The sequence below is a fragment of the Euprymna scolopes genome, chromosome 36 (assembly GCF_053919585.1).
Source record: "Euprymna scolopes isolate OS-2025 chromosome 36, ASM5391958v1, whole genome shotgun sequence".
Lineage (NCBI taxonomy): Eukaryota > Metazoa > Mollusca > Cephalopoda > Sepiida > Sepiolidae > Euprymna > Euprymna scolopes.
Genome location: NC_136517.1, coordinates 17,927,714 through 17,953,256, shown reverse-complemented (window position 1 = coordinate 17,953,256; position 25,543 = coordinate 17,927,714). Strand labels below are relative to the sequence as shown.

General features: G+C 34.7%; 1 protein-coding gene across 6 annotated transcripts in view; it reads left to right on the top strand.

Moving 5' to 3' along the window:
* Positions 1–25,543, top strand: part of LOC145260367 (uncharacterized) — a 341,973-nt gene that overhangs the window by 132,525 nt on the left and 183,905 nt on the right. For 5 of the 6 annotated variants that reach the window (XR_013864279.1, XM_080118307.1, XM_080118301.1 and 2 more), the window contains exon 2: positions 14,566–14,708. The exons of the other annotated variant lie outside the window; for it this stretch is intronic. The gene's annotated coding sequence lies outside the window, so the exon portion shown is untranslated. The remainder of the gene's footprint in view (positions 1–14,565; positions 14,709–25,543) is intronic. 6 annotated transcript variants of the gene reach the window in all.

Below are 25,543 nucleotides of genomic sequence, written 5' to 3'. Positions count from 1 at the left end.
TGGCAAAGGGTACCACAATTACAGGAGCTTATTATGCTTCACTTTTGATGAAATTAAGGGAAGCTATCAAAATCAAGAGGCGGGGCAAGATCAGCAAAGGTACCCTCCTCCTGCAGGACAACGCTCCGGTCCACAACTCACATGTCGCCAGATCAGAAGCACGGGCGTGTGGTTATGAAATCCTTTCCCATCCTCCCTACTCTCCTGACCTTGCACCCTCTGACTTTCACCTCTTCCCAGCCATGAAGTTGTTTTTGAAAGGAAAGCGTTTTCCAGATGATGCATCCTTGATTTCTGAAGTCACGTCGTGGTTGGAGGACCAATCTGGGGTGTTCTACAAAAACGATCTCCAGAGCTGCATCAAACGATGGGAGAAATGCATAACTCTGGGTGGTTCCTATGTAGAGAAAGACTAATAACTGTGCCAAGTTTCGTTGCTCTACTGCTATGGGAAGTGAGTAAGGGGCATTACTTATTGCACGCCCCTCTTAGCTTTTGAAGTAAGGAAAGGGTGGAAGTATGTGAAGAGGGAGAGATTAGTGACCAATGGCTTGGTTCATCATCAGGACATGCACTTAGGATTGATATATCATGTTACTCTTTTATTACCCGTTAGGTATAGTCTTTTAATACTTGAGGAACAAACATAAAAATAAATGTAAACACAGAAGTATCTAAATATGGCTACCCAGGTCTCTACACACAAGTTAATCTAATCTATAGAAGTCCTACCTAACTAATATTCCTGGTGAACCAAGTGGAAAAGAGATCCAGACAATTGCACTTAAAGAAACAACGAGGATACTAAAAAGAGTTCTCGGTAGGTTTGAATAAAAAACAGGGCAATGTTGGCAGCTGGTTTGGCTGCCCCGTACCCAGAGTTAAAATCTATAAAGGAAGAAAAAAGAAAAAAATGTTTGTGTATATGTGGCCTAACGTTCACAGGAAACATGTGTATATGTGGCCTAACGTTCACAGGAAACATGAGCTGGAACAATTACATTGAGGGCATTGCCAGGGCCGCTGCGAGGAAGGTGGGCTCTCTCTACCGTGCTAGAAAACTTCTAACACCCGAAAGTATCCTGTACCTCTATAAGGCCACTATTCGCCCATGTATGGAGTATTGCTGTCATATTTGGGCCGGTGCATCGGCTACTAGTCTCTCGCTCCTTGACAGGGTTCAAAAGAGAGTCGCAAATCTGATAGGCCCTAAACTGGCATCTAAACTTCAGCCTCTGTCCCATCGTCAAAACGTTGCATCCCTCTGCCTGTTCTACAAGTATTATAATGGTGAATGCTCTGAAGAACTGCAAGCACTTGTGCCCCCACAACGTGAACACCCTCGACAGACCCGACAAGCTGCAAAATCCCACCCCCACACTGTAGAGATCCCTAGATGTAAAAGATCTTTCTACTCCAGTAGTTTCTTCCCCAGAACTGCTAGACTTTGGAATTCCATTCGAGGTCACTGCTTCCCCAACTGTACTGACATGCATAAGTTCAAGTGCAACGTGAACCAACATCTCGCTGCCCAAATCCCTACATAGTACCCCAGTAGATGTTTCCCCTGATAGTAGCCCCCTACACCAAAGTGGCAATGTGCCTTGTTTGGGGTGAAAATGTAATAAAAAAAAAAAAAATAAAAAATAAATATGTTCATATTAATTTGTTTTATTCGGGTTTTCATTTCTTAATAATATGTTAAATCTTATAGCTATATAATTTATAAGAAGCCCTCATTCCCCCCAAATACTTATATCAATATTAGTGGTGGGACGATTAATCGGAATCGGAATCATTAATCGTAAGAATCGTGTCTTTTGGGAGGTATCGGAATCGGAATCGCATCGTTAAAAAATACCTTAATTTTCCGATTCCTTCATTACGATTCTTTTAGTCTGATGTTGAAAAAAAGAAAAAAATTTCCTGATATTTCTAACCGCAAGAGAGAAATAAAAAGAAACCAAAGAAATTCATTATTAACAGGGCAATGCTTAGTGCCCCTCCCTTACAAGGTTCATTCATTCAGATCTATTGTAATCAAAACTACAAAAGAGTTAACTTGAAAAGAAGTATGCAGGGCTCTACATTGCGAGTAAAAATAAAAAAAAAAACGCTTATCTTTTTGGCGATTGTTTTTTTTACTGACAAATCTTCTAATAGTGAATGAAAATGCTTTTTCAACTTATATTTTCTTAAAATAAAACGAGCAAAGTCAAATTATCTAAACAGTAAAAGGTTTAATAGAACAATACACTTTTTTTTTCTTTTTTTAAAAGAAGGCTTTTGAAAGAAATATCTCTAAAATGAAATTGATCACGTTGTATTATTTCGCAAAGTTTTGACAGTAGTCGGTTTCTTTTGAAGTTTCAAAAAAATCGACCCCATACCTATCTCTTCCAAACCTAAAGTTATTAAATACTCCCTTCGTTAATTTAAGGATAATTAATTTAATTCAGTCAAGTTTTTTTTTTTAATTTCATTGAAATAAAATCCATTATTTTTTTTTTTTCTCCAGAAAGATAAAACCCTGAATTTGATTATATTAAAAGCAGAATAATATAATCTTTTTTCTAGAATTTTAAAATGAAAATTAAAAGTGTTTTGCGCAGTTTTTTGCCGAACGAAAAAGAAATTAATATATATATTTTTAAAAGGTTTTGTAATCAATTAATTTTTATGTCTAAATAATATTTACGATTAATTAAATAATTTCATTTTAAAAAGTATTTATAAATAGAATTTTACTAAGGACTTATAGTTTAGCAATATTGAACCGCATCAACCATGTGTGAATTGAACACAGTCAACCAAAAAAAAAAAAAATTCAAAAGAAAATGCGGGTGTGTATTACTGTACACATAGATTCGAAAAAGTTGTCAAAAAACAAATATATAACAAATAAATGTTATCAAAGGCAAGATAAGTAATTTTTCTACCTAACTGGATATATTTTTCGGGTTTTTATTCAATGTAACATGTTTATTCAGCTCGAAAAGCATACAGTGTTTACCGATGTATTGGAAAATTCAAAATGGCGCCCGACACTCTCTTTAACACGGTAAGTTCAGGAAAAGATGTTATAAATAATAAACTATACAGAATACTGCAAGAAACTCGCTCAATATATGTTACCCTGACATATTTTGACATATATTCGGTGTTTTTTTAATAGTATTTTGTCTAGTTTATTATTTATAACACCTTTTCCCGAACTTACCATGTTAAAGAGAGTGTCGGGCGCCATTTTGAATTTTCCAATACATCGGTAAACACTGCATGTTTTTCGAGCTGAATAAACATGTTACATTAAATAAAAACAAAATAAATTACCCAGTTTGGTAGAAAACTAAATTATCTTGCCTTTGATAATATTTGTTTGTTATATATTTGTTTTTTGACAACTTTTTCGAATCTATGTGTACAGTAATACAAACCCGAAAATGCATATTTGCATTTCATTATGTAAACTTTTATACATTGGTTTCAAAAATTAAATTCTATAAGTTTTTTTTAACTACCGGTTGGTACAATTTACCGCCCCATCCCTTTATATTTTTTTCTTTTTGTCTTTTTTAGCGGATTATTTTCAATTAATTATCCGAATAAGTGACTAGCTTTAAAACAAAATTTAATAGTAAATTATTTGTTTACAGATAAACTGAATTTTCTAATATGGCCCAAAGTAAAAAAAAAAAGTATTTTTGAAGATGATGAGTTGAAAGCCATTTGCAAAGTCTGTCAAATTAAAATATCGTGAGGAATAAAACCATCTAACATGACCACAACCAACATGTTAAAACATTTAACTATGAAGCATCCAAATAAATTGGAGGAGCAAAATAAAAAAGAAAAGGAACAAAAAATTACCAACTAGTCACTCAGAGCAGTTTTATTAGTGAGGGTCGAAATCGCAGTGTCTTTTTATTTTTTTTTTGCCTATGTCACCATCTAGGTGTCACCATTTTTTTTAACCCTCCTTAACTTCAAAGAGTAAATACAATATATACAACTAAAAAAATAATTTTTAAAAATGCTGATTCCATTCATGAAAAATTCTTTTAACTAGAAATTAAAACTTAGGTAAAGATAGCTGACTGACAGCAACAGGAGCACTGGTTAACTACTGAACCACGTGGAAAGGTATGGGGGAGGGAGGAAAAAAAAGGAAATTAAATGATGATAATAAATTATGATAACCGTCTTTGAAAGGCACTAAACTCCTAAAATTTACTTCTTAAAAATTTTAGGCGGCACTCCCCGGCGATTTTAAAGCACTCTCTCTCCCCCCCCCCAAAAAAAAAAAAGATTTAATTTTTAAGTTTGGGAAAGATAGATTTATTATAACCAAATTCCTGTATGAAGACTGGATCTACTTTATTGGACGTTAATTTGTGAGATAAGTAATTGTTCAATGTTTAATATGTTTTTAAAGTTTCAATTATCAATTAAATTTTTTAATTGCATTTATTTTTCAATTTATTTAAAAAAAACAGGGTTTTAAATGTATTTTTCAAGGTAACAAGCTTCGAAACAAGTCTAATAAAAAAAATCACTTAATTTTTAATTTCGACAACCCTGAGAATTTAATTATTAAAAAAATATTGAAATGTGACATTTTTTTTATTTAACATTTCTATTAGTTCAATTAATTTTCTTTCAATAATTCATTTCACTCAACAAACGTCCCCATTTTTTTTTTTTTTTCTTTTTTATCTTTTTCTGTAATTTTGGTAATTATGTTTGCTCAATTTTATCTAGTATTTCATTTGTTTTTTTATAGTGGTATCATTTTTATATGGGTTCCTTTGATATACCCTATTTCAAAATTAGTTTGGCTAAACTTATTCTTCACGTTAGAAACAACGTGTAAAAGCAATGAAAAAGTAAGAAAAAATAATAGGTGTTAACTACTCCTTGTGAATTATGGAGGGCTGAAGAACTGCCGTCACAAATACAACTATCAATAGCTAAACAAAAAATCGTTTTTGAAATTCCTTTAATTGTAACGTTTTGCTATACCTACCTTTTGGTATAAAACACAAAAACTTTCGATTAATGGTATTTCTCATGTATGGTCGTTAACTTTGGAAAGGTTATTTTGTATCTACGGCGCCATGTCACGTGGTATATTGTTTTTTTTTCATTACGCACGTTCATTTATAAATTATTAAATCAAATATTTATCTTTTTTATATTTAATTAGTATATATTTTCTTTCTCTTCCGCTATATTTTTTTTTATTTAATTCATTAAATCTGTTAATTATGAGGACCAAAATAATGAATCGTGTGTATATATTCTCTAATTTTCTTGTTTTTGTTCTGTTATATAAATTCTATTTTATTTGTTTTTTTCTCTCAAGGATAAATTCTATTTTCTTTGAGTTTTTTTTCTGTATTCCAATAAAGTAAAATAAATTTTCTCTAAAATAAACTTTGCTACTTTTTCCATTTAGTTTACTATATAATAATTTTATTTAAACCAAAACACGACGGTGTAGACATAAAATATCTCTTCCAAAGTTAGGGAACATATTTGGGAACTACCGACCATAAGTATAAAACTACCTGGTATATTTTAAAACAATAAATTCCCTAGGAATCGGAATCGGAATCGTACTTGGTATCGGAATCGTTAATCAATATTTTCCTGGAATCGGAATCGGAATCGTATAAAAATTAGGAATCGTCCCAACACTAATCAATATATATTCAGCATACGTGTGTGCCTTTAGTTAACTATAAATATAATGTATATAAAGGGAAGTTGTCGTTGTGTGTATGTGTTTGTATGTTCAGCTAAAAATCAAAAACTATGAAATAAACACCTTCAAAGAAAAAGTTGGTATATTTTTGATTAGCATTGTGCTAGATGAATAATATCTAAAATTTAGAAAAGATTATTCATTCTTTAAGAGTCAACTGGGTCGGGTTTGTCATGAGGTGGGGTGAGGGGGGGTAGTGCTGTTATGTACGAATTTGGAAAGAAGATGCTTTACTCATTCCGAGAGAAATCTATCATATAAAAGAGTTGCCTGTATGTCCGGCTACTTTATTAGCAACCATCGTTGTCAGAATAAGCACTCGTAAGATTTTCGAAAATAATTTCCGTTCGTTTACTTATATATTTTATTTTAAAATAAATACTGGAAGGCTGCCCGGCGTTGCCCAGTCATAAGATATGCTTGAATATGATATTTTAATTCATGCAGATTACGTATTTATTATTATAGAGACAATTCTCTACTGATTATTATATTGAATCTAATATGAGATCAAAACTGAAATAATATATACATGAATTGGGTACCATCAACTAGAATCGAAACCAAAACATACGACTCTCCACCCTTATTTCTTAGACCCTGAGCCACGCCCATATATATATATATATATATATATATATATATATTGAATACGGTGGTAATCGTGACCCCTGGCACTGATGATTTTCCTGAAAGGATGAAACACTAGTGTCTGCAGGTATTAAAAAATAATTAGTGTTTCATCCTTTCAAGAATCATCAGTGCAGGGTTTCAGGATTACCACCGTATTGAGTATACATATATATAAAATTCACCTGTCGTCCCTTTTTGAAAAGATGGGATCGCCCGATCGTCGAAGACAAGATGCAAGCAAGCAAAGTCCAGAGTTTTATAATTGTATAGATTAATTATTTTTATACCTGAAGATATTCGTGTTTTATGCTTATACAATCATTCCTGTAAAAAGTGAGAATTACTGCTGGTCTGGAGATTTGAACCCAGTTACAAAGTCACTCTTGACTTCGTAGGCTGACATTTTACCTGAAGGCCAACCGCAATTAACACCAGAATTGAAAGAACTTGCCTATAAATACCAAATTAGCGGACATACATAGTAAACAGTCAGAAAGTATTCAATGACTGGAAGTCGTCCTTGCCAGAAGGTTAGACTCATGGTCATGTGGGGTTCTAAGAAACCATCACACTAGAATGTGTATTTTGGCCTACAAAGAATTCCCGAGCAGCCCTGTTAGCACTCTTCAACAGGGATGCCTCAGGCGATTAGCAATAAACTAACCACCTTTTTAGAAATAAGGTAATGTCTGGTAGGGTGGACTGGACAGAACAGTAGTTCGAATGTAACAAAGCCACTGTCAATTTGATTTGTATCATAATTCTATAATCCAGCATTATTATACTAAGTCTCGACTAATCAACGTTTGTTTCTCTAAGTCTTTTGTTTTTCTCTTCATACATTTTAATCACATAAAATATTTGCTAAAGTGTTCTGAGCTTAACCCGACGGGCGTACTCATATTCTGTATTCATTATTTTTTCGATATACATTTATGAGATTTTTGTTGTATTTATTTTAACTTGAGTAAACCAGAAGAATAATCGTTGCAAGAAAAGTAATTCCTCTAATAAAACAGTTTTGCACCAATTTTATCATTTTATGAAGATTAGAATGAAGATAGAATATTAATTCCAAATTTGATCAGTCTATTACATGATTTTAATTCTAGAAAACTTTAAAATTTATTACTTAAGCTTAAGTATCTAAAATTTATTACTTAAGCTTAAGTATCTAAAATTTTATTACTTAAGCTTAAATATCTAAATTTTATTACTTAAGCTTAAATATCTAAAATTCATTAGTTAAGCTTAAACTTCCAAAATTAATTAGTTAAGCTTAAACTTCTAAAATTAATTAGTTAAGCTTAAACTTCTAAAATTAATTAGTTAAGCTTTAATCAAGTTAAGATTGAAAGCATAAATTTTATTAGTTAAGATTAAAGGGTCTTTAAAAATTAAAATTCAGAAAATCTTGCTTAATTGTCTAATAAAAAATTTACTAAATTTAATTTTTAAACGTCGGGCACATATGCCCTCTAAAAACTATTTAAAAAAATAAACTTCAAAAAATTGACTTTCAGAAATATTTATGGATGTCTAATATCTATTGCTAAAATTTCACAAAAGCTTTTATAAAGGGGTTTGCCCCATTTACACGAAACTAAATTAAACTAACTATAACCCACACTCCCCACTCTTATGCATAACAGCTGTGGTCCAAAATTCATAATGATCAGTTAATTAGTTTAAGTGACCACTATACATAGAAATATATAAACCCTTTGCATATATCTAATTTTATATATATAGAGAGAGATCAAATGTTTTTATTTATTTTAGATTTTCTAACCTCGCTCCCAAATTTCTATATTTTTGAAATCTCCAGAATTTTGCTCATCTGAGATTTCTCCTTTATATTTAGTCTGCATGACAGGATGCTCCTACTTGATGGATGGCGAAAGAATAGTGATTTGTCTGTGATTATTGATCGTTACTCAAGAAGTGCTTTTTATAGCTGAGTTTTGATCCATTTAGATTGACTTAATATGTCGACTATTCTTGGAGATATTCGACTGTAGATTGTTTTCTTTCTGCCTGGTCAGCAGTATGTTGACCTCGGCTCAAGTGTCGTGTTTGATTTTAAACAGAGGTGAAGACTTGGCAGGAGTTGGATATTTTTCAGCCAACTACTCTCACTTCTGAGAAGCATAGCCGTCGAGTCTGAGTCTGCACAAATTCATTTCTATAGAACTTTGAGTCTATGAAAATTGCCCAACTCTGATTAAAAAAAAAAAATAAATAAAAAAATAAAAAAAATAAAGAAGCATCAAAAACAAAAATATCTAAACGTTTGTTATTTTAACAAAACAAAACAATATGCACCACCTAACAATGGAACCTGGTTATGATGTTGAAAGATGTTCAACGATGAGGCTTCATTTGGAAGGCTGTGGGGAATAGGGAATTGCTCCCAGGTCCACTTTAGCCTGGAGTGGTAATGTCTCATGCGACCAGATTAGGCTGTCTGAAGATACTCACTTCCTGATCAAAAATGCACCAAACATTGATGTAATTGGTTTCCCCCCTCCCCTTTTTTTCTTTGCAGAACATGATTGAGTTTTGCAAAACAAAAACTAAAAATAATTTCCTTTCTACAAAACAGTAAAATGCAACACCGCGAATTATTTGAAGATATAAAGAACTTTAAACATGAAAACTTTTTCCCAAATTGCTGGATTCGACATTTCAACCTGAAATAAATAAATTTAATGGCATATTTAAAAAAAATTTTTTTATTTTTCTTTTTAATTGAATTCTTGGAATTCTGTGAAGGTTCTTCAACTGTAAACGATACTATTATTGTAGAAGTCTAATTGGTACATTTTACAATTAGAATACTTTTTTTTTTCTTTCTATCTTTTATACTACACTTCATAATTGGAACTTATTTTCTGAACTGGTACACCTACTGAAAACTGTATTAAACTCTTCCCTTATCAGAATAATTGATTTCTTTTTAATATAAACTAGCGAGGGGTACCCGGCATTACCCGGGTGTTTGGAGGTGTGTATGAGGATCGAACCTGAACCGTTGAGGCAAAGTTGTAAATTAAAGTGTGAAAAAAAAAAAAAAGTGCGACGTTAACCATTGCCCCACCGCGACATGCTGACGGAAACACGTTTGAATTTATTTAATTACTTGGATTTAGCAGGTGCCCGTTTTAATGAGTCAATGAGGTTAAGTTTGACTGCGGGATTTCATTTACTGCTGAACGCTTTCCCCCCCCCCCAAGATGTTATAGGAAAAAGATTAACCCACATGTGGCGAGCGACAAATGTTGAATATTTATCTTCCCGAAATCGAGCAAATTAAATAGACAGGCGAGCTTCGTTGTTAACTGTAAGATATTACGATTAATATGTGATATAAAAAGTTTTAAAAAGTTGTGAAGCGAGCGACAGCTTCTCTGAAAGAAGCCTTTTGTAGACACACCGAAAAAGCGAACACACATACATACATACACACATACATACACACATACACACATACATACATACATACATACATACATACATACATTTTCGCTTTTATATTTATAGATCAACATGTATAAAATGATAAATGAGATTTCAAAACTAGATCATTCATGTTATTTAGATTCTTCGGACTATTGTTCTCATCTTGAAAATCAAGACTCTATAAGTAACTTAATTAACGATGAGACAATTCCTATATTTTATCCCTGATTCGCATACTATTACAGACACAAATATAGATTCAGATACTTTAAAATATTTAGTTATAGGGTTGAATTTTTATTTTATCTATTTTTATTATTATTTTCGGATTACCATAAAAACCTGTGTAATGTGTACATATATTTTCACAAACGTAAAAGTACATTTGTGAGCGGGAGGGGGGGGTCTATAGATTTTAGTTTTACTAATAATCCAAAATCAATAATTGTCATTTTATCATTACTGTCTGCAATGGAAAATTTAAAAAAAAAACAATTAAAAGAATCGTTTTGAGCATCAGATTGAGCAAAAATTTTCCAATATTGATCACAATACCCCCCCCCCATTTCCGATTTTTAAAAAATTCCCAATTCTGATTAATCATTCAAACATTAGTATATATTAAGATATATATATATATATATATATATATATATATATATAAAGAGCAAAATGTGTGTTTGTATGTCTTGTAAAAAGTTTCGACACAGGTGATGAATCCTGACTATTTCGGTATCGTTTTAAACCTCAGTCCTTCGGACGACAAATATCAAAAACTTGGCCAAAGACATTCATTCTTTCACCCTCAACTCGGCAGTTTTATACAAGGAGGGGTCGTTTTTTGCATTGACATTTTTGCAAAGTCATCGTCTCCTTTCGATTGACTATGTTTAATTTCAACAGTCTCCACTTCCGCTTGCGTGATGGAAACATCGACTAAGACGTTGCATTTTTTTCACTTTCTTTTCCTCCTTCGCGTTACGGGTTCAAGCCTGCCTGCCTACTCACTTTTTTTACTTTTTTTGTTACCCTTAACCTCCACACATCCAGGCAATGCTGAGGAATCTTGCAATTTTTTTTTTTTTTTTTTAACGCCTCTCTCCACAGCCGTGCAATGCTGGGTACCCTCCGCTAGCCTAATATATAAAAGGCAAAATGTGCTTGTGTGTATTTGTATGTCTCCCAAAAATTTTTGACAGACGCATCAGACCATGGCAAAATCGGTATCATTAGAAAGATCAATCTCTCAGATGACAAATATCCAAAAATTGGCCAAAAAGTTTAATTCTGTGCTCGTCAACTGGACCATTTTTTTACAAGAGGGAAGGGGGGGTCAGCTTTTGCGTCAACATTTTTGCAAGTCATTCACGCTTTGCGATCACAACATATATTTAAAACACGTTATTTCAAAAGCTTGTGATATCATAAAGTCGCAGTGGGCGAGACAGCTAATGCGTTAGTTTTTTTCACCTCCTTTTCTCTTTCGTGTTACAAGTTTGAGCCTGGCTACTGCGGTTATTTTTAATTCTTTTTTTTTTCGCTTACATAGATACACTTTTTTTTCTTTTTTTTTTTTTTTTAGGTGGCTGGTTGCTGAATAGCCTTACCATACCACCTCTCCACACCCAGGCAGTGCCGGGTATCCATACTAGTCTTCTATATATATAAAAGCGAAAATGTGTGCATGTTTTTTTGTGTGTCTGCTAAAATCTTTCGACAGACACAACGAAAATTCACAAACTCTGTATCATATTGAAGCCCCATTCTTCGCACGAAAAATATTAAAAAATTGGCCAAAAACGTTCATTTTTTTTTCACCCCGAAATCGACAATTTTCGACAGGGGGGGGGGTCAACAAAAACAGTCCTCTCGTGAAGACAACCGGTTCTACGTATGCGTCAGATGACGTCATGACCTGATTTATTTTAAATAGTTGAAAAACTGACTAAATTTCATGTACGTCGCGTTAGCTCAGTTGGTTAGCATGTTGGTTCATTATCTAAATGTTTTGGGTTCAAATCATGGTGTGAGATGTCTTTTTTTTTTTTTTTTTTTTTTTCGATTTTTTAAATTTAAATATTGAACCAGTGTTATTTAAGCCATTTTTCACGTAATGTTCGTTTTTCTGTTTTTTTTTTTTTTACTTCACTTATCCACCCCCGACCACACACCCAAAAACACCCGGGTACCCACCGATTTTTTAAAAATTTTAATATCGAAACAGGCTTATTCAAGCCATTTTTCACGTGTTCGTTTTTCTGTTTTCTTTTTTTTTTTTTTTTTTTTTTCGATTTTTACATTTAACATCGTTCGTTTGCCTTACGTTTTTTTTTTTTCTCGATGTTTTGATTATCCCCCCCACCCCCCGCTTAAGTCGTTTTTATGTTTTCTTTTTTTACTTCGCTTATAACAGACAAACAAACAAACCTGGTCATTGACCTCATTTGCTGAATAGCTATTGCTTTACGACTTCCGTGCGGGGGACTTGTCAATTTGGTTCTTACTTAAATAAATTCAAACATCTTTCAGTATCTCATTCTGGCTGGCCGATTTTATTTTCCAACTTCGCCTCAGGGCTTCGGGTTCGATCCTACTAACTTTTTACCCCCGGTTTCTTTTTTATTTAACAGCACACACACACCTGCAAACACCCGGGCAACGCCGGGTAACCCCGCTAGTCTATTATATAAATCTCAAACGTTGATTTGTGTGTTTGTTTGTATGTCTGCTAAAAACTTTTGTCACCCACATTGGGCCAGGTCAAAACTGGTACCATCTGAAAGAGCGATGCCTCGGACACATAATATGCGAAAATTAGGAAAAAAAAGATTAATTTTGTGATGGTCAACCGAACTATTTCTTGCGAGGAAGGTCACTTTTTGCGTCACAATTTTTGCAAGTCACGCACACATATCAAACTGAAACTGTTTAAAAATGCCATTTTGCAGCATCATAGCGTTATAAGTTGTTGTGATCCGATGACCAAAAGCCAGTAACGTTTTTTTCCTTTCATGTTTTAGGTTCGAGCCTGCCTACAACAGCCTATTTTTATTTATTTATTTATTTTTTTGCATTCACACAAACACTTGCTGCTATTTTGATTTAAAAAAAAAAAAAAAAAAAGTTGTTTCTATTCATTTTTTAAAATTTTTTTATGGGAGGTTCCAGCAAACAGGCTGCTGAAATATCTGGTGGGGAAGTTGTTACCTACTTCTTTTTTGGGCGATTCCATTCTTTTCTGGGGGGGTTGCTCAATATCCTTAGTATAGCAGCTGTGTCCAACCTGAACTACATGTCCACCTGGGCAACACCGATTATCCATGCTAGTCTATTATATAAAGGAGACCTGTTTGTGTGTTTGTATGTCTGATAAAAACTTTTGTCAGCTGCATCCAATCAGGTCGAAACCGGAACCATCTGAAAGAACAATGCCTTGGATGCATAATATGTGAAAATTAGAAAAAAAAAAAAAAGATTAATTCTGTAGCAATCAATTGAACCACCAATCTCTGGTCCCCTCTCACCAATCTTTCACAATAAATACCCGTCTAGCTGAAACCACTGTCATTAATTTTCCCCACTCTTTATCTGTGCCTAAATCAAAGCGGAGATTCCATAAGCAAAGCTTCTTTCTTAGAAGTGCACGACTGTGGAACTCTCTTCCGTTTGCCTGTTTCTCACCTAACTATAACTTAGATGTCTTCAAGTCCAACATAAACAAATTTCTGATGAACCACCCCCTTAAGTAAGAACACTTTATCAAATCCCCAATACTAACGATTACTATGATACTATCCCATTGATACCTGTACACGCAATAACCCTTATCCCCAAGTGGCTTCCGGGCCTTGATAAGTGGTGACCTCCATGTCAAAAAAAAACATTTTTTAGAAACGCTTTTTTTGCAAGTCACACACACACGTATCAAACTAAAACTGTTTAAAAAACATAATTTTGCAGCGTCATGATGTCATAAGCAGTTGTGGCTATAAGAGCAAGCATGTTTGCCAGTAACTTTTTCCCTTCTTTTCCTCTTTCGCATTTCAGCTTTGCCCCCAGCTGCCGTGGCTCTTCCTTTCTTTCTTTCTTTTTTTGGCCGGTCGCATGGGCACTCACTGCTATTTTGATTGAAAGAGAAGTTGTTTTATTTATTATCTTGTATTTGTTTTTTTTTTTAAGAAGGGATTCCAGCGCACGGGCAACAAAAAGTGCTTCTCTTTGTATCCCTTCTGCTGAAATATCTAGTGGGGAGGTTGTCATCTACTTCTTTTTTGGGGTGGGGTGGGGCGATTACATATCCGTTCTCTTATTTTTGAAATTGTTGTGAGGGTAATGAAGGAGTTTACATATAATAATGAAAAACTTCTCAATATCCTTAGTATAGCAGGTGTGTGCTAATAGAACTTAAACTTGATCCGGGCAACACTAGTAAATAAGATTTTTTGGATTAGATTTGGACTTTTTTTTTTTTTTTTTTTTTTTAAATTTCAGAATATTCTATAGAGTATTTGTGCTGCTAACGTCAGACTTGATTTAAAATTGTAGACATTGTTCGTCGTATCTAAGAAAAATATTTTTATAATTATTTATATTTGAATTTTTTGTTGTGATGGAAAATTTAAAACTTAAAAAAAAAAACCTTTTAAAACTTCATCTTATAAAAATTGCTTACATTTTTTCTTTTTTTCTTTTTCCTTTTGTAGACGATGAATTCTTTCTTCATCTTGCTGTAAACAATTGTTCCATTTTTGCTTCCATCTTTGATCATCTCCAAACACATCATCGTCTCTTCTTCATCAACAATTGGAAATGCCACCTGATCCTTTATGAGATTTACTTCCCCTTGGTAAGAAATAGAAACATGCAATTCACATCTTATTAAAAGTGTATATATATATATATATATATATATATATATATATATATATATATGACAAAAAGTCTATATTCCAAATTCCAAGATGTCGTCCATCTTACCATTTATTTCTTTCAGCATGTTAAAATGTTCAATTCTTGACAGCACCTGTCCTGTTTTGTAGTGCAGAACCATTCAATGTTTTTAATCTTTTTTTGTGCTGACTCATCAGAAAAATAGGAACTCATTAACTTTAAAATAAAATAAAAATAGGAATCTGGAATTATATTTGTATATTTTAGCAAGCACGCCTGATTGAACACGAGTTATTCTGTTTTTCCAATTTTTTTTTTTTTTTTTTTTTGGATATCTTTTCCATTCACCGAGCAATCTTTTTTATTTCAGCTGGTGTTTTGTATAGAATGACGTCCAAACGTTGTTGTTCAGTCACCAATAGAAAGCATTTGAGAAGAATATAGTTGGACAACAACATTTGGGCGCCGTTCTATACACACGCCAGCTGAAATAAAAGACCGAAATCAAAGGAGATGTAGTGTTTACCTGATATGATAAACTTCAAGCTAATATAAATACCAGTATTTGTATATAGATATTTTAATCCCAACCAAATAAAAAAGCTCAATACACACACAATAGAAGATAGAGCTTATTATAAGAGAAAAGAAATTATAACTGTAAGTTGAAATTTACAATCAAATATATTGTTCGACTGGATACTCCAAAATTGTTTTTTGGAGTATTCAGTCGAACACTAAATTTGATTGTATGACTTGAGCAGAATTTCATGCACAAGTGTTGTCATCGATTCCCAGGAAATGCTAGAACTCAAGATAAAGATTATAAATGTCATTATTGAAATCCATATTCTTTAACCTGCCCCACTAATAGAATGTTATAAAATGCAAAAAAAAAAAAACAACAAAAAAAAAAACAACAAAAAAAACCAAAGTATGTGTTATCAGTTATTAGGTATAAAAGACAGTTTCTTATTCAATCCTGAGCAGCACCAGGTATTCCTGCTAGTTAAAGTATAATAGAGGAGCAATAATTTTTTTTCTTGCTCATTTTGATTTAAAAAGAGTCTTCTGCTTGTTCTTGTGCAGTATACACCCTGTGTGGGTAGAGCTAACTTCCTCCAAAGGAGAAAGTTTCTAGGGAACATTAAATTCACTGATGGTCCTCAGTCGCATGTCTCTAAACATGGTGGTTGACAATAATCTGCAGTTAAAAAAATACAGCAAAAAAAAAAAATAAATAAACAATTGCCTCAAAATTGCAGCCTCTATTTTGAAATGCCAACATTTTATTTTGTTTTTCGGAATTATTTCCTCGTTTTTATTGTTTCGGATTAAAATCTTTGCGGGATTTAATATCGTTTTATTTTTAGAATAATAATATATGTTGTCTCTGTTACAATATCTGTACGTATAAATGGCTGTTGTGTCATATACATGTAAAAAAGCAAGTGGACGCAATCATTGTAGAAATATTTGAGTTCACAATTTGTAGTCAGACCTTGATAGCTACAGGTTTTCTCTTTATGCCTTTTCATGTGATCCTTCCAGACTGAGAGCTTGCCGTTCTAAAATCGAAGTTCCTCATTTATACTTTCAATACGGCTAAAACAAGACAAAACTGCTAGAAGACAGGAGGTTTATTCAACTTGATCTTTGTTCCCAACAAGTGAGGAGACAAAGGATAGACAGACAGAAAAAGATAGATAACCAATATTTAATCTTAACTAGATTGTTTTCATCTCTCTCTCATTCTCACTTTAAACCTTGGGGGATGTCATATGTTTTCTATTAAATCCCATCGTGTAACAATCCTCACCTTAAGTTAATTGAGTTGACCCTGATTGATTTTTAATTCAGTGGTATTCTCAACTAATCATTTTAGGTATTTATTTGCTTTCCCACGAAAGCAAATGTGACACAAATTCGTTTTTAATGTTGGGGGGGGGCAGCTCCCCTAAAACAAGAGCAAAAAGGGGGAACTCTGACATCCTCTCAGTACAGAGGGGTTCCCCTCCATCGACCAAGGACCAATTTACTTAAGTGTAGCATCAGGACAGATATTACACTTTGATCTTGGCCCGAAGGCCTAATCATTTTTTATACTACTCACCCAATATCTAACAACTTTTCTTTGTCATGTGACTCAAAGGGAGGTAATTCAGTATATATTCAAGCGAATGCTAACACAAGCACCAACTGATTTGAACTATTAGTAATGGACAACAACTGTTTTGTTTTTTCTTTTTAATTTTTTAATTTCCTTAGTGAATTTAATCATAAAAACTGTTTGTAAGTTGTGAATCAAAATTTGTCTGAGAAATGCTAGTTTTTTGTTTCACAACGTCTACAAAATATCTTTTTGTAAATGGAGCAAATTCTTTAATTACATATGTGTAATTTGTGGTGTGTATCTGTCTGCCAAGCAACATGCAGATTATCAGCAGAAGCTGACTTGAAGTATTAGTATATTTTATTAAGCATAACAAGAAAACAACTGTCATTTTCCAAGTAACTTTTATCATAAAAATTGTATGAAGTTTAGAAACCATAAAAATATGCTGTGATTTTTTTTTTCTATTATATGGGCACACAATATTTTTTATTTCTACTTATGAGTCACCAGTTATCAAGGCCCATTGGCCATTCAAGGACGAAGGCTAAGTTTGTCAGTAAATTTGTATTATCTGAACTACTATTCTCAGCTTGAATTTTATTTCCACAACGTTTTGGCTGATGTGACCGCCAACTTTCAGGTGTTTTGTTGAACTCTGGAATCAACACAGAATTTCGAATGTAACCCTTTATTTAATCCATGAGGGGAGCATGCTTTTGTTCTCTCAGTCATGACCGGGAAGAAATCTGAAGTTAATCATAATTGTATTCTGAGTACCACCCACACTAAAGATTGAACCTTCAACCTCAGAAAGAGTGCCACTTAGAACTGAATTTTACTTTTTTTGTCTGTCGTAGTAACGCTACAAACAACCTGACTCCAAAGAAGCAAAAGGTGTGCTCCCTCTGCTACCAGCATGGGGGAACCAGAAAAAGGCGCAACAGGGTATGGAGAAGAATGAGATAAACCACATGAAATAGTGTGAGTTGACGAACATAAATGCTCAAACTCTAAGGGAAAGGAATCCATTTTTCACTCCCGCTTGATGAGTAAACCTCTGTCAGCAAAAGGCTACATGCATATGGAACAAAATGGTTAACCAGGAAAAAAGTTCCCCTCGCAAAGAGATCCGGTGCTGTGAGCCATAATTCTCCAAACTCTACAGACTACTGTAATGCCACGAGTCCCTGTGAGCAATAATGTTGTGTAAAAATGTTGTTATTAATATTCATAGCCCCCCCCCGTCCTACCCGCTGTGTCACCCCCACTCCTTCAACAGTTGGTTGAGGACGATCGTCGACCTTCGAACCCTTCCACTGCTGGTGATAATTCTTGGCCGTCTAAAGTTACTGGTATGGGGAAGTGACCAAATTATCGGTTGATCATCTAGATATATATCCTGGACCAATTCGTTGTGTACCCTCTTAACGACGAACGTCGTCAAACGAGAGCCGTGGATTTTTAGTGTAGTAAAAGAAAAAAGGATAAAATGATTCTGCACACAAATATATATTAAAAAAAAAAAGTACAGTTCTTATAATTCTTTCAGAGTCCTGAAGGAAGCGATGTGTTATCATTCTAAGAATATGGTCGAAGGCGTCAGCTTGTACCTTGTGGAGTGTCGGTCTCTGGGTATCTGAAGAAATGTGTTTTAAGTCAAAAGCCCACTCTGCTCTGACTTTCTGTGTTCTCTCTATCTGTCCATCTGAGAGTCTGTCTTCTGCGCATTCCCCCGTATCTCTCTAACTTGTTGATATATATATATAAACATTCATGTTCGCCCTCTGAACATCACGCGGATATTATTTCTCTTTGTTTAGAAATTCTGCTCTCAATCCATAATCTGAATCATCATTTCTAAAAAAACAATCGCTCGCTTCAAAGATCTGATCGAACTCAAATAAACAGTAAATACAGTTTTTCTTTTAACCTTTAGCACAGAGTTCTCGTGATTCTTAAATAAACAACTTGACACCAAGTGGTTTTGTCTTTCTTCCTAACGGGGGGGGGGGGGCATCAACCTCCCCACACCCTTACTTCGTTACAGCTGAACAGGATTCTAAATAGTAGTCTCTTACATGCCTTGTTTGGAGTGAACATTACTTTAAACTGTAACTGTTACTGGGTAAAAGTAGAAAGCTTTGTTGCTCTTTTTCTCTGGTTAGAATTCAAGGCAGACAATTGGGAGTGATCCTAAAGACCCCCCCTCCCCCAATGCCCTCCAGTCCTGGAAGAAAGGAAAGTAGTTTAGAGTACATCTAAATGTTGACTAATACCATGGTTCATAAAATGTTTCTTTCTGGCCATTAAAAAAAAAAGAGTTGAATCATAGAACTGATTTTTTTTTTTTTTTTAATTATTATTTTAATCGAAATCTTTAATAATAAAAGCTAATTATTTTCTTTAGTTTTTTTTATTTTTAAATATTTTCTTTTTCTTATGGAATAAAATCAAAATTGAATCTTTAGAGATATCAAAAGAAAAACGAACATTAAACATAGTACTGTTTAGATGCAGTTGTCATTCATTAATATTTTAAGTCAATATGATGACATCATTCAACTTCCGGTCTGTCAACATTACATCCCACAAATTTATATTATAAGACAATAATAATAGATAATTTGGTCGTATATATCGATCTGTTTTTAGATAAAGTTGAACCTTGCTAGAAATAAACCCATCATCTCCTTGAACCATTTTTCGCTTATGAGTTTCGCATCAGATCAAATTTGATTCCTTCTTCTCGGCTTCCCCCTCCCCCGCCTCCTCCCTTCCGCTTCAGTTCAATCAATGGTTGAGTATTGATTTGAGTCCAGATTTGGATTAAGCATCAATCATTATGATTAACAACAAATACATGACAGGGTCACTTCTTTATGTTTTGCTTTGCCTAAAGGTTAGCACATCTCATTTACCTCCACCACTGGGTGGAGCGGGAACTGTGTACGGGGAGGGGGGGGGGCGAATGGATGTCTTTTCGTGATTTGCTCTGAGATTAATTCAGCATTTGTGTGTGTGTGTGTGTGTGTGTAATTTTTAAAAAAAATTTATTTCTGATGTTTTCCATTCTAAACTAAAAATTACATGAATTTTTCTTAACATGAGTTTATGTTGATTTTAATTTGAATAAGTTAATTCGATTAGTTTTTTGTTTTTTTTAAATTAAAAAGAAAACAAACTTTTTTACGCTTCTTTTTCACTCCAAACAAGGCATAACTAAATGAATTTATAAATTATCTATATATATATAAAAGCGAAAATGTGTGTATGTATGTATGTATGTATGTATGTGTGTTTGTGTGTCCGATATAAACTTTCGACAGACAGAACAAAAATTAACAAACTTGGTATCATATTGAAGCTCCATCCTTCGCCTGAAAAATATCGAAAAATTGGCCAAAAACGTTAATTTTTTCACCCTGAAATCAACAATTTTCTACAGGGGGGGGGAAGTCGACAAAAACCGTCCTATCATGACGAGATCGGTTCTACGCATGCGTCAGATGACGTCATGACCTGATTTAGTTTAAATAGTTGAAGAACTGACTAAATTTCATGTACGTCGTGTTAGCTCAGTTGGTTAGAGCGTTGGGTCATTATCTAAACATTTTGGGTTCGAATCGTGGTGTGAGATGTCTTCTTTTTTTTTTTTTTTTTTTTTTAAATTTAAATATTGAAGCAGGGTTATTTAAGCCATTTTTCACGTAATATTCGTTTTTCTGTTTTTTTTTGTTGTTTTTTTTTTTTCGACCGTACAAACACATACCCAAAAACACCCGGGTAACCACCGATATTTTTAAATTTTAATATCGAAACAGGCGTATTTAAGCCATTTTTCACATTTTTTTTTTTTTTTTTTTTGGTTTTTAGTTTTAACATTCGTTTTTCTGTTTTCTTTTGTTTTTTCGATTTTTACATTTAACATCATTCGTTTGCCTTACGTTAGTTTTTTTTTGTGTTTTTTTTTTATGACAAATATTTCAGATGACAAATATTGCAAAATTGGTCAAAAACATTAACTCCTTCGCCCTCGACTCATCAGTTTTCTACAAGGAGGGGTCGGTTTTTGCATCAACATTTTCACAAGTTATTGGATTGACTATGCTTAATTTCAGTGTTCAGAACTTCGGTCGGGCGATGGAGACATTGGCTAAGATGTCACGATTTTTAACCTTTTGTTTCTCCTTCGCATTACGGGTTTGAGCCTGCCTGCCTACTACCACTGTTTTTTTTTTATAAACACCTTTGCCTACTGTTGTTTTGACCCCCCTCCTGCTACTACCCCCCCCCCCCGTCCCCCAGGTTCCTTATTACACCAGCGACACACACCTGGACAATGGACACTCCCCCCTCTCTCTACTGTTGTTTTGACTACCCCTCTGGTTCCTTACCACATCACCTAAACACTCGGCAACGCTGGGCACCCCCGCTAGTCTATAAATACAAAAGCGAAAATGTATGTATGTGTTCGCTTTTTCTGTGTGTCTACAAAAGGCTTCTTTCAGAGAAGCGGTCGCTCGCTTCACAACTTTTTAAAACTTTTTATATCACATATAAATCGTAATATCTCACAACAACGAAGCTCGCCTGTCTATTTAATTTGCTCGATTTCGGGAAGATAAATATTCAATAGTTGTCGCTCGCCGCATGTGAGTTAGTCTTTTTCCTATAACGTCTTGGGGGAAAAAAAAAGCGTTCAGCAGTAAATGAAATCCCGCAGTCAAACTTGACCTCATTAACTCATTAAAACGAGCATCTGCTAAATCCAAGTAATTAAATAAATTCAAATGTGTTTCCGTAAGCATGTCGCGGTGGGGCAATGGTTAACGTCGCACATTTTTTTTTTCACAACTTTACCTCAAGGGTTCAGGTTCGATCCTCATACTTACTTTTTGTTTTTTAACCCCCCCCACCCCCCACACACACCTCCAAACACCCGGGCAATGCCAGGTACCCCTCGCTAGTCTATTATATGAAGGAAAGTTGTCTGTGTGTGTTTGTATGTATGCTAAAAACTTTTGACACCCGCAACAAACACTGACAAAATTGGTATCATTAGAAAGATCGATCTTTTGGATGACAAATATAAAAAAAATTGCCAAAATGATTAATTCTTTGACTGTCAATTGGGTCGTCTTTTGCAAGGAGTGGTCAGTTTTTGTGTCAACATTTTTGTAAAGTTACTCACTCCTTGCGATCTCGATATACGTAGAAAAGATGTTATTTCAAAGGCCTGTGATGTCACACGTTGTGTGGGTGAGACAGCTCACACGTTGCTTTTTTTCACCTCCTTTTCCTCTTTCATGCTACAGGTTCGAGCTTGGCTACTGCAGCTAATTTTTTTTTGTGCTCGTATAATTAAATTTTATTTTATCTATTTTTTTTTTAAAGGGGTTTGTTTCTCAATAGCCTTACTATATCATCTCTCCAAGAAACGCCGGGTACACATGCTAGTCTATTATATAAAGGGCAAACGTCTGTGTGTGGATGTGTGTTTGTATACTAAAAACTTTTGTCATCCGCATCAAAGCAGTACGAACATTGTACCATTAGAAAGGGCGATCTCTCAGACACATAATATCGAAAAATTGGAAAAATTATCAATTATTTCATGTAGAAATGTTTTGTTTTAAAAGGGCGGTCAGGTAAAAACCTTGCTTTCAACACTGTTTGTAAACCACACATATGCAAACAGTCGTTTCATTGTTTCATTTTAAAAACATAAATTTGCAACGTCATAACATCTGTGTCATCATAATCCCATCGATAACATGTTCGCTTGCAAACTTTTGTGAGCTTGTGCTCAGCATGCATCATTTTTTTTTTTTTTTTTTTTAACCACCGGGTAATGTTCCCCCCCCCCCCCCCACCAAAAGTAACTAATAAAAAGTAAATTAATTTTTCTTTGCAACATGAGTTACTGTTGATTTGCAATTTATTTTTATTATTTTCAATATTTAAACTAAGATAATCAGATTATAGGAGGGGAGAGATAAGCTATTCTCAGGATATTGAGCACTTCTTTATGACTATATACCACTTTCTATCCCGTACAAAGCGATTTTCTTAAATGCCTGGAGGACAGACAAGAAAGTAGGAGGGCGATCAAACTTCTGGAGGATGTTTCATGACAGCTCATGGTTCAGTGTCAAAGGCCTTGGTTAGATCTACTGAGGCCAAATAGAGCTCACGATGCTGTTCACGACACTTCTCCTGGAGGAGATGAGTAACAAAATCATATCCGTGTTACTACGCTCTCAATGAAAGCCATATTGTGATTCTGGGATGACAAGATAGACAACAGTCACTAGAAGTCGGGTGAACATTGCCTTGTGTCATGGATCTTTACTGCCTTGTGGCAACCATGGGTGTCGCAAAAGTCTGCACGACTTTGGAGTTCCCTAGCCTTCTTCAGCCACTATTCATTCTCGATTCGATGCAATTCTCGCTGCACCATGGCACAGAGGGACGAGAAACGCTTGCGGAGTGTGGAAGATGCTGGATGTTTAAGAAGGGCATCATGAGCGGTATTTTTCTCATGTATGAGGGATCTGATGTTCACTGCACAATCGTCGAGTAAGTCCTTGTGTCGCCTCTCAGAGTAGCCAAGGATGGATTCTGATGCACCATTAAGAGCGATTGAGATTTCTTGCCATTCTGCTGTGAGGGTAGTTGTGGTCACTGCTGAGACAGTAGCAGGGGGGAAGGTAGGGTTGGACTCGACAATGGCATCACACAATTTGGCTGGGATTGCCAGATCTTGTAGAGAAGACAGGTCGAGTCACTGTTTTGGTTTCTGCCGACGGGTGGGTGGACATACGTTTAGCTAGAAACTTGAGCAAATCAGGCGGTGATCAGTGGAGCATTCAACATGATGCATGGCACTGGTCAAGAGCACGTCATGCAGATCAGTGTCTGACGATGACAAAATTGATAAGGTGCCAGAGTTTGGACCTTGGGTGCATCCAGAACATTTTTTTTTTTTACCTATTTTCCAATGCCAAAGATACTTTTATTTTTATTTATTTTTTTTTGTTCAAAACTTAAATCTTCCCTTGCGGCACTAATGATAAAATAATGTATATTTATTGGAAACTAAAACCTATGTTATCACCCCACCCCTCAGTGTATTTTTTAGTTTGCATATATTACATGTTTTTACAGTAATCAAAGTTAAAAGAAAAAAGCTCTATAGCTAAATATATAGAGGTTATAAAATAATCAAAATTAATAATTGTATCAGAATCGGAAAAAATACAGGGTGAAACAATAAAGTTGTCACCCTAAAGAAAACACAGCTTTATTTTAAAACTTGTATTGAAAAAATCAATTCAGGTAACTTGATTATGTAGTACAGCCGACATTTATTCAATGTAGCTACCTTCAGCCTCAATTACTGACTCGATACAGGTCCGGAACTGGGGGCATGCCCTTTCCACAAGCACCTGTGGAAGCTCAGCGAATACTCAGCAGATGGCAGTGATCAAGCTAGCTTTGATGCTGTGAGAGGTCATGTTGGTGATGTTCTCAACATATGACCAAACGAAGTAGTCCAGCGAGTTCAGATCGGGGAGGAGGAGGGGAGCCCAGTAAGAGAAGGGTACAAAGTCGTAGCACTCCTTCTGAAGCCAAGCCTGAGTCTCTTTGAACCGGCGCTGAGTTCTGCTGCTACACCCAGGGTTTGCCAACAGCCACCTGATTGCACCAGGGGATCACCACACTCTTCGATACACCTAGGTACACTTTGGTGTTGAATTTTAAGCCGACTTCTAAGATGTGAGGTGGCATGATGTGGCTCTCACTTGAAACCACATCAAAATCATAACCGTGGCCGAAAACTTTGTTTTCATCATGTTTGTCATCATGCTTGCACATCTGTTATTTGTGGCAATCCAGCGATGCATTTTGAGGGTGCTGGCAATGGTCCTGTTGTCATAACTTGGATTGGTAGAGAGCATGAGTTGTACTACAGCGGCGTACCTCCAATTTTGTTCGTTGAACATCGTGTCACTTTCAGACATCAAATGGAAATGGAATCATATCGTCTTTTCTAGGGCGACAATTTTATCATTTCACCCTGTATTAGAATCGTCCGATCACTAATGTATTCCAATCTCTGCTTAAATTGGGTAAACTGTCGCCAAGTAGGTGGCATGATGCTTTTTGAGATCTCAACAGATCTTCGTTACATAGAATTGATAATACTTTCCATTTCATTTGCAAATAGTATGTAATAATCTGCAATTAGAACGGCAAAAATGGCAAAGAACATTCACTGCTTATTGTCGATTTACTTGCGCGTACAAGCTTTTCTGCTATTAGCAGATAAGACACAAGGAAATTTGTCTCCTCTTTTCAGCTCGCAGATCAACAGCAAATCTTTGTGTCTCGCATGTCTCGAGATTAGAAATCAATGATTTTAAAATTGCTTTGAACAATCGAGAATTTGTCCCATCAAGTTGTCGTCGTAATTTAAATGGCTCAATTATCAATGCACTTTGATCTTTAATCAATACTTAATCAGCAAACGTAAAATGGTGAAGTTCCATATGGAATGATTTTGGCTTAAGTTTGTGACGACATAGGTTTATTCCCAGACAAACCGTTTTAACGGAGATGGAAAGTTGCAGTCAGGAGTCACATTTTTAAAACCGATTCTGAGATTGGTAATT